General features: G+C 37.3%; 1 protein-coding gene across 5 annotated transcripts in view; it reads left to right on the forward strand.

Annotated features, from left to right (window-relative positions):
• The first annotated feature begins 232 nt into the window (after positions 1-232).
• Positions 233-14,348, forward strand: part of Miro (mitochondrial Rho GTPase) — a 202,438-nt gene continuing 188,322 nt past the window's right edge. For all 5 annotated transcript variants that reach the window (XM_090371388.1, XM_090371387.1, XM_090371384.1 and 2 more), the window contains exon 1: positions 233-615. The gene's annotated coding sequence lies outside the window, so the exon portion shown is untranslated. The remainder of the gene's footprint in view (positions 616-14,348) is intronic.

Raw genomic sequence — 14,348 nt, forward strand, 5'->3', positions numbered from 1 at the left:
GTGGGCGTTTCGAATGAATATGACTTAATTTTTTAGTATCTTCCTGTTTTGTATTGCTATAGGAACGTATATTTATCTAACTTTTTTTCTTTTTTTTTAAATCTTTGCTTTGAAATAATAGACAATAATTTTATTTATTAAAATTATTGGTTATTATTTTATACCCCAACATTCATTTCGCATCAGAGCTGGTGTCGCTCTTTATTCAGCTTTGAATAAGGAGTGCATCTAAGAGTCTCATATTCTCTTTTCGGCTTTAGTAATTCAAATTTGTTATATTTCAATTTTCAGACTTATGTTTATACAGTTTTTTAAGCTTAGTTTAATGTACAAAATTAAAGAATCAATTTCTAATATCGTAAAATTGTAGAATAATTTATACCGGTTAATGACCAGTGAAATAATCGGTCATGTCACTTATACTGAGTGATAATTTTATCATTTATTAGTGCTATAAGTGCTATTATTATTTTACAAACTGTTTTGTTGATTAAAAAGCTGCTCGCTTTATTATTGTAAATTGGCCATCCTCTACAATTTTTCAGTCAGTGCAGTTTAGAATATCGTTACATTGTCTTATGTACCGTTATTTATCATCTGCTTTCTTTATTGCCGGTAAGTCGTGCATTACGCTTTTAAAGTCAGTTTTTACTCATGTATACATTCTGCCATACTAAAACTAAACGCATGATGTAATTTGAAAGTATTTTCTGTGTACATCCTTTCCTTCATGTGTGTGCATGTGTATACACATTGGTGTAGGAAAAATGAATTTGATTTTGTCTAATTTGTGAGAATCCATTCCAGCAGTTCTGTATAATATATTATTGGTGTTAATGACCCTCACCTCCCCAGGCGTGCGGTTATTACCGTATATGTATTGTGTCTGTAGAAGCGCGTGTTCGCGGGTCGATTTGCATGCTGAAAATCCAATAACTCATGGAGGGACCTCGTAGGACTTGAGAAATTACTTCAGCAATTCTGCATAAAGGGGATTTTGAAATTTGGCTAGGGGAGAGAAATAATAAGATACTCCACATCCTAGATAATTGATCCTAGGTAGTTAACGTTTCGTTTTATGGTCTATGTCCCATCAGTTAAATTCTTTTGGTCACTAGACAGGCAGGGATTGTTTGTAGTCTAGTTTCTGTTCATGGGCTGGCAATTTGTGAGTTTAAAATCCCATAGTAAATCCTAGGGAAGGGTCTATACGAAGGATCACATTAATACAAGGTCTGTTATGTGAGGTGATGTTTTTATGGTTTGTGTATATTTTGAATAGGTTAAAAAACAAAAGGCAAATCCAGGCTTGCCTTGGATAGTGTAACCATTGCCTGAAACATCATTGTGGTGGTGGTGTCTTCCCTGACAGTGTAGTGATTTCGTCCTTTTCTACTCATTGGGGGGCGAGATCGGTTCATATTTTATTGGATGGTTCCTTGAAGGAATTCTTAAAAGCTTCTTCAATTGGGGTTGTAGTTAGTTACTTATAAGTAGAGGAGTAGGGTTTTTTGGCCTACACAACATGCAAATCACACTTATACAGATATAATGCATTGTAAATAACAATAGCAATCAAAGTAATGTGGCAAAATTGGCAATTTGCCAGTAACCTACCAAGTGTTAGATTATGGTTCTAACTTGACCTTAGGTTGGAAAAATTGGCTGAAATATTAAAAAGGGATAAGATTAAAAGTATTCCCTGGGAAGCCAGTTCAACAGAACATGCTGCTGGTACTATAGTCTGTTTAGTTTGCTTTTGCAAAAGCTTTTGTAAAGCTCTGTGTCAATTGTGGGAATCATACCTTGGTTCTCACCATTATTATTATTAGCCATATGCTGCACCAGCCAAAAAAAAAAAAAAAATTCCCGCATTACCCTGAGAGAGAGAGAGAGAGAGAGAGTCAGAAGTAGAAGGGAATCATCAAGAAAGCAAGAAAGAGAAGAATGATGATAACCAGCACAGAACCCTGGCTTTGCCAATCCCATACTCACCAGATGTGAGCCCCTGGTATTACCTTGCCAAACAGATAGCAATTGGTGATGCCAGTATGTTATACAGGCTCTTATTTTAATTTACTTGTGGGTATGTGTATGCACATACCCACAATAAGCAAAAAAGGTCCCAGTGAACATCAGGCCGCAAATGAACCGTTTTTGAGATAATGCACATTTTCTGTTAAGATCTGCCACCGACTATGGGAGCACTCTGGAAGGGTACTCTGTATTGCAGAGACCTTGTACACACTGGTAGGGGTAGAGTAATTGGCGATGTAAAATTCTCCACATACTGCTATGACTTAGTACACACTGTTGCAGAGCAACTCTCCTTGTCGAAATTCCTGGATTTTGTTCTATTCTTTCTAACACCCTTTCCTCAACATCAGGCATTATGCTTCTGTACCTACCTGCTTATACTCCGTGTGCGAAGCACCCATGTTCTTTAAGGCTTTGATGTGCGCCTGTTGGGCGGGAAAATGCTCCTTGGTACAAACATGCAGCCTTGAGTGCACTGCCGTTGGCTTTACCATAGATTAAGTACATGTCCGCATACTCTTCGTTGCTGTAATCTCTTTCCATGTTGACTATCCTTCGACAAGTACTAGCATGCCTGCTACGTCTCTGAGCATTGAGAGAGGGGAAACGGAGAGAATGAACATAACCTAACCTAAACAAACAAGTCAGTGGTGGATCCCAACTAGAAATGTGCAATATCTTGAAAACGATTCACTTGAGGACCTATGTTTACTAGGCTTTTTTTTGCATATTGTATTCTGTACAGTTCACCTTTAAATTATTGACCATCACTTTTGAAACACCCTGTATATATATCCTTTTCTATATCCAGACTTGGCTGTACTAGTTGCTGTGAAAGGAAACCAAGAGGCTTTTGCTGCATCAATAAAAGAAAAAAAAAAACACCTCCTACCATATGGGTTTTCCCTCTATCCATATCCAGCAGGGCTTTTAATTTCTCCATGCTGTTTCTTAGCTAATCATGATGGCAACTTCCAATAATTAATAACTTTCTAGGTAAAGGAAAGCTTTATACAGTCCAGTCCAGTCCGTAATTTTTCCCCATTAGTTTGTGAATTTGTTCCCTGGTTCTAGGATCATTTAATGCTGTGAAAATTTTTCTCTTCTTATAGTGTTATAAATCTTAGTTAGATTTCTTCTTGGATGCCTAGTTGCCAATCTCTATAGTTCCTATTCATGAAATTTATATATATGCATGTCACTCAGTAGGAGTTGTTAAATTTAAATACAGCCACTCCCCAAATTACGTAAGGGTTGCGTTCCGTGGAACTCAACGTAAGTCTGACTTTCTATAAATGCTTTTGCAGCGCACTTGCAACTATGCGTGCTGAATTTTATTGAAGCAAAAAAAATGTTTGATGAACATGTAAATAGAATTATTTATTCAATTTTTTTTATCTCAAACGCAGGAAAAATTATGAAAGTTTACAAAAATTTCAAAATTATAAAATTACAAAAAGAGAGAGGAGACAGTCATAATGTCAGCAAGGTTTGCCTTTCGAACATTGTAGCCACAAATTAACTCTCCAGCTGATAAGCATGCCACTGCAGAATGTTGAGGGCTGTGGAGATTTAGAAATGGTTTTTTCCAACACATCACAAAATTTCTCTGCAGCTGCAGAATCAGCACTGGCGACTTCCCCGCATACTTTAATGTTTTGGAAACCAGCACGATGCTTGAACCTATTAAACCACCTATTGTGTGCCACAAACTTGGCTTGGGGTTTGCTGTACTTATCCTAAATACTTTTTGCTTTTGCTTGAATGGCCATTGGACTCAAGGGCATGTGTATTAATCAGTCCAAACTAGAGTTTGAACAGGCTAAGAGTAGAAAACTTGCTTCTTGCCCTAATGGTAGCCAAGCATTCTGGTCTCTTGCCAAAGCTATTGGCTGCAACTCTTGCCCATCTCTGCTCCCACCTCTGTCCAAACCAGATGGTTCTGTTGTCACTTCAGCCAAGGACAAAGCTGACCTGCTAGCATCCCATTTTTCTTCCACCTCATGTATTAATGACCTTGGTAAAACACCTCCCACCATTCCCAACACGCTCCATTCAATGCCTCCTGTGGTCTTCCGTCAGAAGGATGTCAGAAGGATTTTGATGAATCTCAATGCTAAGAAAGCTCCAGGTACTGATGGTATTTCTCCACTTGTTCTCAAAACCTGTGCTCCTGAATTTACTCCTATTCTTTGCTGCCTTTTTTCACTTTCTTATTCCAAAGGTGTTTTTCCTTCTGCTTGGAAATTTGCTCATATCCAGCCAGTTCCTAAAAATGGTGACAAATCCCTCCCATCCAATTATCGTCCCATTGCAATTACTTCTACTCTTTCTAAAGTAATGGAAAAATCAATTAACCGCCAACTCTTAAACTACCTAGAAACTTTCCATCTGATCAACGATCGCCAGTATGGATTCCGTCAGTGTCGATCCACTGGTGATATTCTGGCTTATGTTACCCATTTATGGACTAATTCAATGGAAAGATTTGGTGAAACAGAAGTAGTTGCTCTTGACATCTCAAAGGCTTTTGATCGTGTTTGGCATAAAGGTCTTCTAAACAAGCTTCCATCTTATGGTTTGCCAACTGTTTTTAGTAATTGGTTATCCAGTTTTCTCTCTGATCGCTCTCTGAGGGTGATGGTAGATGGCTCTCTGTCTCCTAACTTCTCCTCTAATGTTGTGTCCCCCAAGGTTCAGTTCTTTTTTTCCCTCTTCTATATTAATGACCTTCTTCCATTGACTGGAAATCCTATCCATAGTTTTGCCGATGATAGCACATTGCATTCCACTTTCCATTTTGAGAAACGTTGTCCTGCTCAATCAGCTTCAATTTCTCGAAAATCTGCTACCAATTCCTTAAATGCTGAACTTCAGGTAATTCTCCAGTGGGCAAAGACAACTTAGTTGATTTCAACCCTTCAAAAACTCAGCCTTGTCTTATATCTTGCAAAAAGGATTCTTCTGCTCCTATGCTTATCTTTTATCCTATGCTTATCGGAATGACACTCCGATTTCTAGGCAAAATGATATATCTCTTTTGGGGATTACCCTGACTTCTAATCTCTCTTGGCACAAGCACATTACAAATATTGCTTCTTCTGCATCTAAAAAACTTGGTTTTCTCTTTCACTCTCGGTGCTACTTTTCTTCCAAATAGCTGCTCACTCTGTATAAATCGCAAATCCGCCCTGCCATGGAATATTGTTCCCACATCTGGAGTGGCACCCCCAAAACTTCTCTCAGGTTTCTTGATTCCATTCAGAAAAGGGCAATTAGATTAATTAATGACTTATCTCTAACAGTCTCTCCACTCACTGTTTCTGTTTCTGCTGCATGCCTCTTGTACATATACTTCCATGGGCACTGTTCTTCTGAATTGGCTTCTATAATTCCCGCTCTTTCTCTTTCAAAACAGTTCGAACACATGCCGCCACCCGCCAACATCCATTTACTGTCCAACTTCAAACTCACAGAACCAGCTTTTCATCTTCCTCGTTTATTCATTAAACTGCCATTTTCTGGAACAACCTTCCTTCATATGTATTTCCTGAAAATTACAATCTACAGAAGTTCAAGTCCAATGTCAACAAATATCTTCTTTCGTCTTCTCAACCTCCAACCCAAGCACCGTACTAAGTACTATAGGTTCTAACACCTCTCGTGTTTGGGGTTTACATAAAAAAAAACAAAAAAACTGCCAGCCCTAGCACTTTCCATTGCTCCCTTCCCTTCACCATTGTAATAAGCAAATAGGAATGAAGAGAAGATTCCGAAAATTTATTTGTTTTTTATATGATTGAAGATTTCTGCGAAGGGGAACTTATTTCACCATAATATCATAACGCAAAAACCCACAGAATTCCAGTTATCGGTATTATTTCAAATGCAATAAGATCTATTATAAAAGGGTTTACTACCCTTTTATAATAGATTGTGGTAACAGAAAAGTCCAATAAACTGCAAATTGTTTTTATTGTTTTATGGTAGTGACCTCCAGAAACGTGTTTTAGAAAAATATCACAAAGGCATTCAAAATTGATTCTTATAATGGAACCTATGATAACGATGAAAGTGCAGTGCAAACCATTATAAAAATTACCTTTTAGAGAGATAAATGCATAGTTAAATAGCAAAAATTTCAACTTCCAAGGTCTTGGAATGAATTACCAAAAAAAAAAAAAAAAAAAAAATTTATTGGGTTTAAGATTCCTCCATTTATTCCTACGGGATGCAAAATATGTTTCCACAATTTTTTTAAGTTTGCACTGGCCGACAACAACTTGTGTAAAGTCGAATTTCCGTAAGCCGAGTATAACGCAAGCCAGGAAGTGCCTGTAATGTGAAAGTCAGCATTAGCAGTGACAAATGATGCAAAAAAGCATGTTTATACAGCATCAATTTAGAAACCTTGCACATAGTCACAAATTTCTAACTTACTATTTTCTGAGTTAGCTAATGTGATTATGTGGCATTCTTTGTAAAATCACCTATAGTAAGGAAGCCACAATCAGTTCAACAAGCTGTGTTCTAATTTAAGCTTGTTCATATCCAAATTTTTAAACTGATAATGCTAAAAAGCCTTCCCAAAATGTAAAGATTCGGCCTTTCTAATCCACTCTTGTGTTTTTGTGGGTGGCAGAACTTAATGGCCTAATTAATGCAATGATCTTAATGATTACAGCAAAACAAAATCTGCCTTACCTACAATTTGCCTTGGTATTGCATTACTTTCAAATAGATATCATCACCAAAAGGTTAATTGCCATTTATTTGAAAGATGAAATGATGCTATGACAGCCTGTGTCAGCATATACTAGTCCCTCATCAGATTGGAAGTGATCTCTACTAACAAAATAATTCTCTGACAAAACAGGTGAGTTAGCATTAGCAGTGGCAAATGATGCAAAAGCTTATACAACATCAGCCGGTGGGGGAGAATCACACGACACTTCCCATTTCACCTATTCATTCCCTCCAATAGTTTGTCTAGTTCTTCCTTGAATTTATTTTAAGCTATCAACTTCCACAACAACAGGTGGAAGTTTGTTCCAACAAGCAACTGCCTGCTGTCTAAAGGCAAACTTCTGCACATCTGTTCTGCAACCGTCGTTCCTCAATTTGAATTTCTGCCTCCTTGTTTGTAATCTGAGCAAGAGGAAGAATCCCATCAGCATTGAGCTTGCTCACCTTTGCACACTTTGTTCTGCTCACCAATCTCATTGCCCTCCTCTGCACTAATTCCAGCAGCTCCACATCTTTCCTAAAATGAGTCCTCCAGACCTATATGCAGTACTCAAGATGTGGCCTTACCATTGCCTTATACAATAGGATAATCACCTCCTTATCCCTGCTAGCAAAATTCATGTATATCATTGACAAAACCCCATGAACTGTCCTGACCGCCTTTTTGCACTGCACAGAGAACTTCATATCTGACTGTATAATTACCCCCTCATAGTTTTTGGTCTTCATTAATTTTGGACAATAAGATATTACTACAGATTCTTTTATAGAATGAAATAAGCAAAGTACTGTGTGATGAGATAATATCAGACAAAGAAGAACTCAGAAGAGAGAGAGAGTCGTTTTGTAATTAACTTAAGTGATATAGTGCCCACATGATAAAACATTTACTGTGACTAAAATCAGTGACACTATAGGCGTTTATGTTTACATATATATGTATACATATAAATCTGCAATGATAATTAAAATCACAAACTAAATAGCATTAGCATTAGTTGAAGCATATGATGCAAGAAAGCAACAGAGCGACTGTATTGAAAAATAGATTGACTTTCATTCTATTCAGTGGTGATTTTTCTTCACTTTTCTTTCTCCTCCCCTAATATGTTTTGCAGTTTTTATTTCTTTCATTTGTGTTTTATTTCTTCCACCCTCTGTGATATGGTTGGGAATTAGAATTGTGAGAATATTTATGAGAGAAAGTTCAAGTGCTCATGAGATAAGGGAGAATTTTTGTCTTAAAGTAACCAATGCATTTAGTATTTTGTGATTTTAATACTTTGGATTATTGTTGCAATTTATATATGTATACTACACGTGTAGCATAACCGATTTTACTTAAAGTAAATACACTTGAATCTCTTCACATTTATATTTTTCTACCAAATGATATGGTCTGTTGTCAAGGACCACTCATTTTCCTGCTGTATTTAGAAAAAGGGGAAATCGGACAAACTACCTGAAAATTGGAAAATTTAGTTGTGGTTTTATGGTGCATCAGCATCTTAGGCTGTGTTGTGGCAATAGTACATCTGTACAGCTGTATACTTTTAGGTTGATTTGCACATCGTTTGGGCTGAAAAGTCCCACTTAATTAGTAACGGTTAAAAAAGCAGATTGTGAATACAATTGAAGTGAGAATTGCTAGTTACATGCAGGGGCAGTCATTGATGGGTGGCACTGGAAAATAGGAGGAGATAAACATCCTCAGACTCCATTTTTGCCCTTATTTTGAAATGCATTTGAGGACATACAACTCCACTGCTCAGTTTACTCTCTAATAAATATTGAGAGAATCACAGCTCAATGTTTGGAATACAGGTTGACCATTCATCATGCAACCCATTGGTTGCCTGATAAATGGCCAACTCAGTATGTGTGGTCATCAGATATTGAGTGAGATATCATTAAACAGGAGATGAGAGGCAGTTTCATTGTGATAAGGTCATTCACTAGCTATTCTGTGATGCATTCACCCTACAGTTCCACTCCTCATCAACAAACTCGTGCTGTAAGAAATGCATTGCTTTTGTGAGCAGTCTGTACCATGAATTATGTAGGTGGAAGTTATATGAAATGAGAGTGGTAGGCAGCTAATGAATAACTTTCAAACTGTCTATAATTTTTTTTTTCCGTTATAGTGTTATTGGTGAAATTATTTTTCATACAGTTGCATTACACCAAAGAGAATGAATACATATCTACATAAGAGGCCGCCGTAGCCTAGTGGTCAGACGCGCGGGTGTATAAGTACACGTGCCTTGAATGACCGGGGTTCAAGCCCGTGACTGCTGAATACGGTGCTGTTTCTTGTATTCTGTGTTTCTTTTAAACTCCCCTGACCGTTTGGTCGTCCCGGAGTATAAACAGAAAATTTATTTATTTATTATGAGTAATAATAACATTTTTGTTATGTTCTGTAACAATTTTAAATTCTGAAAGTTTTTAAGAAAATTTTGCATTGCAAATGGGGGCTGAATTTTAATTGGTAATCATCCACGCCAATAGCCAAAATTAACAAAAAAAAGTTCTATATATTAGTCAAGGAAGAAATTCTAGATTTGATCGAAAGGTCCAAGAAGAGTGTGCCCTTAGATCGAAAGGTCCAAGAAGAGTGTGCCCTTGGATCAAAAGGTCCAAGAAGAGTGTGCCCAATGGGTGAAACATGCTAGAATGTTATTCAGTCAGTCTAATATGACACGAGTGGACGGAAGGTAAAAATGAGGTTGGCAGTGTATTACTATTACAAGTGTATGATGAATATCACGACAATTTATATAAATGAATGGGCAGATTTGAATATAATTTTATGGAGGACTTTCCCAGTGACTGGATTTGTGATTAGATCACTCCACAGCTTATTTATGGACTGATTAAATAATTGCTTCTTAATGAAAGATTGATATTATTGACTAATTATGACATTAAGGAACTATTAGCAGGTAATGAATCAAATTGTGTTAATGTGGGCCACATCTAAAGAGATCTCTTTAGATATGGCCCTCATTCAAGGGTAAAGGGAAGGATTTTAATTTTTGTAAGAAAAATTATAATAACCTTGGGTATTATTTGAATTATATTGTATAAGACAACAATTGGTGAATGAAACAGGTACGAGTGATAGATGAAAAGTGTTCATAGAAGTAACTAAAAACTGTTCATTTTATACAAATTGAGCAGTGTGGCATTAGAGGTAATTTATTGCTATGGATAAAGTGATAGAAGACAGTGGTTAACGGCAAACACTGCTCTTCTTGGACTAATATTATTAGTGGAGTCTGCTAGGGTTCTGATAAGTGGCAATTGAAATTTAACACTGACAGATAGACAGTACTGCCTATGGGTATCAGTAATTCCAGAATAACATATATGGTACCATACTCAAGCTAGTGGAGAATAAAAAAAAAATCAGGAAGTAATTGTGCAGTCAGACATGAAGTTCTCTGAACAGTGCAGATTGGCAGGACAGCTTATGGGGATTTTGTCAGTGGGGGAGTGGTAATGGGATAATTATCCCGCTGTATGATGCAATGGTTAGGCAACATCTTGAGTACTTCATAAGGTCTAGAGGCCTCATTTTAGGAGGGATGCAGATCTGTTGGAATGGGCACAGAGGGGAGCAATAACATTTGTGAGGGGAAACAAAAGGGGCCAGACACTTACCAAGAAAAACTTCAGTAATGTAAATTCCATTGGAAACAAAGTAACTGCAAGGAGATTTGATTGAGATGTTTAAGGCTTTGAGTGGATTGAGTAAGCTAAATGTTAATGTCATCCTTACTTTTGCTCAGACAATACACATAAGTGGGCATAAATTTAAACTGAAGAATGGTTGTAGGATGTACAGAAATTTGCTTTCAGCCAAAGTGTAGTTGATTATTGGTACTAACTTCTGTCTAGTGTCATTTGTCATTTGAATGAACTTCCATCCTGTTCTCCATCTGGGCTTTCGCCCATATGCAACTAGTTCTCATTTGTGTCTTCCAGCAGAAAAAATTCTAATAGGTTACATATATAATAAAATATACAAAACAGAAAGACCCATAGGTCAACTCAAACAAAAATATAATTAAGAGATTTTTGTTTAAGCAACAATGGTGGGGATGGACCATCACACCCCACATCATGAGTTACCATCCCCACTATCACAAGAGCTAGATCACTACTATCTAGCTGTGTACCCTTCTGTAAAACACCTCATAAAATCAGCTAGCATTTCGAAAGTCCCTAGTTAATTCCCCCAAAGTGGACTCAGAGAGTGAGCATCCCTTGCTCTAATGTCCAAATGTAAAGGACAGTGTATCACAATGTGAAGACCCGTTTCTGGCTCCCCACAAGAGCACAAATCTGAGGAGACGAAACCCCACTAGTACAGCCTCTACCTCAAGCCATTCCTGGTCTGAACACAGCATGTCGCCACCCCAAACTGCAGCCTCCTCATCATTGAGTCTCCTCCGCTCTGATGGAAAATCGATGGCAGACCCTGCTGCCCTAGTTGGGCACGAATGGATGCTGAAAATTTGTCTGGGAATTCCTCTCCTCAGAGTGTACCTTAAAGAAGACTTGGCCACAAGCAGGTCAGCAGGCAGCTTCCCCACTAAGACACATTGCATCCGTGGCTACTGTTTGACAGGCCCTGTGATGCCGAGAAGAGCAAAACACTGAACAGAGAGAAGGATCCGATGGACATGAGTGTTCAGCATGCGCTATCCAAGCCCCAGCTGCATGAATCAGGATTGGGACAAAAACATTGTCACCCTCCTGAAGCTGATATATGTCAAGCTCCTCTGGAGCTTGGCGTATATCGGCTCTCTCTTTCTCTCTCTCTCTCACACACACAGATGTAGTTGGCATGAGCCACAAAGCTCAGCTGCTCACCCTGGTACATGGTCTTTCTCCCACTCAAAGTGAGAAATCTCCAGACCTACAAACTGGTGCCGCAACCAGCTGAGGCATCCCCTCAGCAGCATATCCATGGACATGCTCAGACACATATAGCTTATGCACAATACACATAAAGGGGCATAAATTTAAATTGAGGAATGATGATTGTAGGATGTACAGAAATTTGCTTTCAGCCAAAGTTTAGTTGGTTATTGGTAAACTTCCATCTAGTGTGGTGTAAGTGGAGATTTTTGAAGAAATTTAAGGAAGAATTAGACAAATTAGAGGGAATGAACAGGTTATGTGTAATCCTTAGCCTTAATTATGAGAGCATCTTTGGATTCAGAACAGGTCTCTATGGACTGGAGATGTGCAAATGTATTCCAAATTCACAAAGGGGATCAAAGGGTGACATGAGTAATTACAGACCTCTTAACTTCTGTTCTGGTGAAAATAATGGACTCTGTTTAAAGAAGTAATGCAGGATCATCTAGTCAGTGATGAACTTATACTGCAGTCACAGCATGGATTTGTTAAGGGACAATCTTTTCTGGCCAATCTGATTGGATATTATAACGCAGTAACAAAGGAACTCAATGCAAAAAATAATTTTGATATCATATACTTAGATTTTGGGGAAGCTTTTGATACTGTTGCATATAAGCATTAGTAGAGGCACATGATGCAAGAAAGCAAACTTATACAACGTCAGCCACAAAAAAAAAAAAAAAAAACTTCCCATTTCACTGATCCATTCATTCCAAATGTTTGTCTAGTTCTGCCTTGAATTTATTTAAGCTATCAACTTCCACAACAACAGATGGAAGTTTGTTCCGGCAATCAACTACTCGCTGGCTAAAAGCAAACTTCTGCACATCTATTCTACAACTGTCTTTCCTCAGGTTTGTAATCTGAGCAAGAGGAAGAATCCAATCAGCATTGAGCCTGCTCAATCCATTCAAGGCCTTATACACCTCAATCAGATTGCTTTGCAGGTGCCTAGTCTCCAGAAGCTGCAATTTGCAGAACTTGAGCCTTTCTTCATAACATAAAAGATTGCTGTACAAATTTAAGCAGTGTAGCATTAAGGGTAAAGGATAAAAGGATGGTTGAGTGGGAGAAGACAGAGTGACTATTAATGGACACTGCTGTTGAGGAACTAATGTTAATAGCTGAGTCTCCTACGGTTCAGTGCTGGACCCATTGTTGTTTTCTGTATTTGTTAATGATATTGGAAGGTATATCAGACTTATTGTCTAAGTTTGCTGATGATACAAAGGTTGGCATTGTGGTTAATGACAGCAATCAGGATAAACTGCTGCAACAAGATCTAAAAATATTAGGCAGATTGGCTGGGAAATGGCAGTTGAAGTTTAACATTGAAATGCAAGGTGCTGCATATGGATAGCAGTAATCCTAGATTAACTATTTATATTTGAGCCTTCTTTTGGGTGTGTGAATGCTATTAGCCAGAAACAATTGTGGGAACTAGATGGTTGTGTTTTAACTGAAAATGGATGTATAGAGAAATTAAAGGAATTAACATTTAAATGCAAAAAAAGGCATAAGTATCATATGATTTATCCAGTTATATTAGAGGAAGAAGCCAAACCTCTATCTCTGTTATAATGGGCAAATTTCCAAACTCAGAATCTTAAGTCCCAGCAGATTGCAAATGTGAAATGGCACTCCACCTTTAAAAATTATTTAATGGTGGAATGGGCAATTATAGATTTGTGAATATTTCACCTGTCAAGGAAAATTATGGAATACATATAGTGCACTGCAGAATTATCTGGACTGATTATATGAGAAAAATACTAACTAATGTGATAAGCCATTATGAATTGTCAAAAAAGAACTTTATACCAGATCCATCTTTTCCATTAGGTACTGTACCTAGGCCTGTGAAGGTTTTATTAGTGCTTACGAAAAAATGTATCCCAAAAAATGTAATTCAGATAGAATTCAAAAATTTTATTCCAACAATAAAATTCTACAAAATAATTTTTAAACATAGATTTCTGTCTTTAAAAATTAGAAAGAAAATAATTATTTTCTAAATTCTGAAAGAAAATAAATTGTTTCTTTGGTTTTATTTGTTATCAAAATCATTAACAATGTCACCAATGTTCATATTGCAAGTAAGTGCTGTAGTGCATGCTATGGAGATAACTTCAAAACCAAATTTATAGAAATATTTTCAGATTTTTTTAAAAACAAAAAAGTGTGTGTACCCTGTATGCACGAAATATATTTTATGTGAAAACATCTTTGACAAAAATGTGACCAGAAAATGACACAAATTATGTCACTTGCTAAATGATGCTAATGCAGTCACTAATGTTGATTCAGTAGAGTAAGTAGTGGGCTCACGCCTGCTACGTACCGGTGGATGGTACCGGTGGAAGCTCAAATGTCAATAACTCTACTTTTATCTTGAAGGTGATGGCCAATTTATGGATGACAATGCCACAGCAGCAATGAAGTTTTTCGACTTCTTACTCCAACAGTAGAGTAAGAAGTCCAATGGTAGAAGAGTTGTTAGTAGTTATAACGGTTAATGACTACTATTAGCTGTATCAGTGTAGACTAGATGTGCAGAAATTTGCCTTTAGCCAGCGGGTGGTTGATTGCTGGTACAAACTTCCATCTGTCGTAGAAGTTGACAGTTTAAA

The sequence above is a fragment of the Mastigoproctus giganteus genome, chromosome 4 (assembly GCF_048544385.1).
Source record: "Mastigoproctus giganteus isolate SK-2022 chromosome 4, ASM4854438v1, whole genome shotgun sequence".
Taxonomy (NCBI): Eukaryota; Metazoa; Arthropoda; class Arachnida; order Uropygi; family Thelyphonidae; genus Mastigoproctus; species Mastigoproctus giganteus.